Genomic DNA, 5331 nt, shown 5'->3' on the forward strand with positions numbered 1-5331 from the left:
TCCAGCTTGAAAGGTAAAAAAACCCAAAGCCTTAGGCAACAGCAGATTTCAGATACTGGGGAAGGTCTTCTGGGATATCTGCCCCAGGTGAGACCTGGGGATCCCTTGGAATAAATGGCTGCTTTGGAGGGTGGACTCCACAGCATTATACCCTACTGAGGTTCCTCCCTCCCCCAAATCCCGCCTACTCCTGGCTCCACCCCCAAAGTCTCCAGGTACTTCCCAAGCTGGCAACCCTAGCCATCTGAGTTGTAGCAGATTATAAAAGTCTTACAGCAAGGAATCTGGAAGTGGGTAGAACTTCCTTCAGCCTAAGGAAACTTCCCACAAACCCTTCCTGCCACTCAGATAGCTCTTCTGTTGGAAGAAGAGGAGTTCCCTTCAATTGGAGGGCTCATTATGCTGGAGGAAGACTTCAGATTTTACTTACTGGAGTGACAGAAGGCAGGCCAGTATCTAACTGCACGGGAGGCACCAAGATATTTTGTGAAATCTGTGGAAGCTCTGCAGCAGGTGCGTATCCTGAGAGATGGGACTTCTCCTTCTAGGAAAAATGTGAGTGCCAAATTGATTAAGGATGCTCTTTCCTTCCAAGTACTGTTGTATAGAATTTTGTCTGGGCTGCTGGATTGCACAGCTTCTCTGAGATGCAAATTGACCTGCCAAGCATCTTCCATGTCATTTCATACAGGGTACACCACCTTTAGGGGTGTAATTTGGGTCACAAAAGCAGTTGTAGCTTGGAGAAGAAGGGGGCACTTCCCCCAAATAGGATTTAAAGCAGTGGGGAAATTGGTGGTACTCACAGGCGAATTTGGATAGTTCAGTTTCCACCCTGTGACTACTTTTATGATCACATTATACTTCTGGTTTTCCAATCCTGTGTATTTTATTATTATTTTATTTATCTACTTAGATTTTTATACCGCTCTGGGTGGTTTACATAAAACATCATGGAGTACTTACATGGGACATCATAACAAATATAGCAATCATAACATATAACATATCAACTAGAATATTTCAACAGAAACATTGTTCAACAGAGATAGCAACTTTAACGGAACCCTTAGGTAGGTCATATTCAGTTGTGTAAGGGTGGTGTCAAGGGGGGGACTTATTTTGTCCCTCAGATTCTCCCTTGGGCAAATGCATTGTACTGGCACAACACAGAATGTGCTGCCTTAGACAAATAGATGTCCTGCTGATGTCATAGGGTGGCTATAATCCCAGCGGCTATCATCCTGGTGTGGGACAATTGCCCACTTCAGATGACGCCATTTTTACAGGAGGGAGTCCCTTGATGGAATGGACAGATCATGTGTGTGTCAATTTGTTTTTGCAACACTTTAAAAAGTGGTAATCTTGGGATAAAACTTTTGGGAATCCTTCAGGCTGGGTGGTGCCCAAGTTTGGCAGCCTGGGGTTGCAGGGCTAAACCTTGGCTATTGGGTTTTTGGTACCCAGAGGGCGCTGCATGCCTTGTTTTCTTGGCTCACTCAAACCTCTTTTCTAGGCAAGGTTAATAGCAGGAAATGAGAATATGACACATCTCTTTGCCAGGATTAGTGCTCTTGAGGTACTGAAGTGAAAAGCATCATTTGTTTTATCCTTGGCTCTGCTGAGAGTAAAGTGCAGGGGAGATAAATTAGAAATCTGTTTCTGTTCCTCTCTTACTTCCCCTAGATTGTTACTATATATTGTTGCAGCTGCTGAAGTCTGGGATAAAATATAATCTTGGTGTCCAGGGTCAGACCTCCCACCCCTATACTTACCTGCAGCCTGACAGAGGCCTCCAAATAACCTGGAACCATCCGGGGAGGGCAAAATCAGATACTCGAACACTCTATGCAGGATATATCCTTGTTTGAGGAGAGAAAAAAATAAGGCTTGCTCTCTGAGCAAGTGCTACTTCAGTCATCAGGTTTCAATGGGATGAGCAGTCTTTCGAAGAAATGGGCATGAACAAAAAAATAGCATTCAATTCATGATTCATGGTGCCCCTAGTTTCTGAACCACAAACTTTTAGATGCTAATTGAACTGATTTGATTCATGAGGTTTGTGACAAGACAGATTTAACCCCCCTCTCCCATATGTTAGAGATACCAAACACTCAGGGGATCTCTAGCTGACTCTCCTCTACCTATTCTCCAAATGTGCTGAGAACTGAATTTATGGGATCCAAGGTATGGCACCTTAAATTAAGTACCCTCATTTCCCATTGTTTTCAATAGGGGAGGGGGCAGGAAGAGGCAAGGGCAACAGAAGCCCAGAAGAACAGAATCAAAGTCCCAGAGAATCTCTGCAGTAGAAACTGAAGGTGGGGGCATTTTTGTAAACCCAGCAGAACTAGTGCCACCGTGGCACTGCAAACTCCACAAAGGAAGAGCGTTTTTGGTACCCAGGTTTATACTACCCAAAGGAGTCTCAAACTAGCTTACAACGGCCTACCCTTCCTCTCCCCGCAACCAACACCCTGTGATGTAGGTGAGGCTGAGAGAGCCCTGAGAGAACTGTGACTGTCGGAAGGTCACCCAGCTGACTGCATGTAGAGGAGTGGCTGGCTCTCAATTACACCCTCTGCATAGCACAGGACTAAGGTCAAGTCACAGAAGAACCAGTGCCACTGCAAGCCCAACAGGATTAAGGTCAAGCCAGGGAAGTGCTTTGGATAAAATGTCAGGTGCAGGTTACAAAGTGAATGCAATGGATCCCTCACCAAACACACAGGAAACTTCCCCCCGCTGCCCAGTCTGCTACAATCCCTCCAGGTTGAGAGCAGATTACATTTCTGGGGTCCAAATTACAGACCTCCTGAAAGGATTCTCATCCCCCTGACTGTGTGTACATCTGTGTGCCATAAAGGTCAAAGTAGGTGCAAGGGGTGTTCGTCATGGGCAGAAGAAGTCCTCCGCACTCTGCATACCACAGGCCCCCATCCCTGGACACAAAACCCATCCTGCTAGCCAACTGGTGTGCAGCATCCTTCTCCTGATCTGTTCCTGGGACTCTTCACAAGGGCATAAGGGTTGTTAGCCCTGCCCAGAGACACCAGCAGTTGCTAACACTCTTTGGAGAGGAGGACTCTGGCAGCAGTGATTTGGGGGAGCATCCTCCCCAACTCCCTGCTGCTGCTTCCACCTTGAGTGCACCCTCCATGGCCTGGCCCAGCCCAGTGCCAGAAAACAGCTGTGCTTCCCTCTTTCTCCAATCCTGGGGCCACAGTTTGGAAATATATCAAGAGCGGCGCACGGTTTCAAAGAGTTAAAATTTGCAGAAGGTGAGTTGCTCCGAGGGGGCCCCTATGTTTGTCAATTCCAGTAAAATTAGAGAAGTCCAATGGCACTACAGTGGAACATTTATTCCAGCATTAAAACTGCATCTGATTAAGTGAGCTCTGAGTCATGAAAGCTTATCTATAAGAGACCCCTGGACTTTGGCTCAATTTTTAAAGTTCCACTTTTCACAAAACTGTTGAGGCAGTTATGAAAGCTGCTTTTTTGCAATAATTAATTGAGAACATACCTCCCCCCCCCCCCAAAAAAAAAAGAAAAGATTCTTCTTCCATTCTGTTTTAATAGCATTTAGTTCTCTCACATATCCACTGCCTGGGCTAAGTTTCTCCTCATCAATGAACATTCAAAAATTGGGTATTTCTGTTGTGCATAAAACATGAGTATCAACCTGTACAGCTCATGTTTCTAAGTGTATAGAGAGCATTTATGTTACAATCACACAATAAAGGTGCACATTTTAAAGAGTTACACACAGTCATTATGGTGAGCACAGTAGTCTAAGGACACAATGGAGTGAGTAACGGAAATCAACCACAGCATCCAAGCCACTAGCCGCAAGTCTGTTCATTGTGTAAATTTTTGAGAACATTGCAGTTTTCTGTCATAAATACCAGCCCCAGATTTTTTTCTCTCTCCTAAGTTCTCTAGTATTCCACATACTGGATAATACTTGAGCTGGATCCTTTGGACAACAATGATGTGGATCTTTCCCTACCTCTGCCAAGAAGCCCAAGTAACCTATGAAAACTCACTGACAGGATTCAGGGGACTTTTGAGGACAAAATATTCAATGAGTAGGAGGGAGCTGAGTGAAATAGTCCTCTTTTGCCAGGAAGACTTTGGGTGATACAAGAGGCTTGGCTTGGGTGATACAAGAGGCTTGGCTAGAATTGGATGTAGCCAATTCTACCTAATTCTCTCTCTCTCTCATACACACACACTGCAGTTCCCTGTGCTTCTCACCCCTGCAATTTTTTGGTGTGTAGATCACAGCATGATGATGAGGGCTGTCCAGGTTAGCTTAATAGGGTCCAACCTATTTAGAATAATAGGATCATAGAATCATAGAGTTGGAAGGGGCCATACAGGCCATCTAGTCCAAGCCCCTGCTCAACGCAGGATCAGCCCTAAGCATCCTAAAGCATCCAAGAAAAGTGTGTATCCAACCTTTGCTTGAAGACTGCCAGTGAGGGGGAGCTCACCACCTCCTTAGGCAGCCTATTCCACTGCTGAACTACTCTGACTGTGAAACATTTTTTCCTGATATCTAGCCTATATCAATGTACTTGTAATTTAAACCCATTACTGCACGTCCTCTCCTCTGCAGCCAACGGAAACAGCATCCTGCCCTCCTCCAAGTGACAACCTTTCAAATACTTAAAGAGGGCTATCATGTCCTTTCTCAACCTCCTTTTCTCCAGGCTGAACATTCCCAAGTCCCTCAACCTATCCTAATAGGGCTTGGTCCCTTAATCTAGTTGTGTTGGCTTACAAGTGGACCTGTTCTGCTAGTTGAAGTGCTTTTCTCAGGTGGATGGAGACTTCCTTTAATACAAACTGCCCTTCTCAGGATTTCTGTTTTTTGGGGGGAGGTCCCCTTCCACTGAAGTAGACCGTATCTGCAGCATCCAAGCCATTTGCCACTATGTGGTTTACTTTGTACTTTTTGAGAACATTGAGCCATCCTGGGAAGCAGTGATAATGGAGCTTCCCCTTTCAGAGGAAGACTGGCCCCAAAAGCCAAGCACTGGGGGACAAACAAGAAGGGAAAGCCATTGTCATCATACCCAGCCTGCAAGTTTCTGGAGTTATCTGGCTGGCCACTATTGAAAGCCCAGTACTGGGCCAGCTGGCTGCTCAATGCTCTCGTGATCAAATCAGGACACACACAGCAGATGCGAAACAAGTTTCCAAGGTGTGTTGTGTGACGTTTTGCATGTTTCTGAGAAATGTTGCTTATTCATTATGTCTTTCCTGTGCAACGAGGAAACCATAAGAAACAACAGACAACTTCCCCACAGATATTTACAGAAG

This window comes from Paroedura picta, chromosome 6 (assembly GCF_049243985.1).
Source record: "Paroedura picta isolate Pp20150507F chromosome 6, Ppicta_v3.0, whole genome shotgun sequence".
NCBI lineage: Eukaryota > Metazoa > Chordata > Lepidosauria > Squamata > Gekkonidae > Paroedura > Paroedura picta.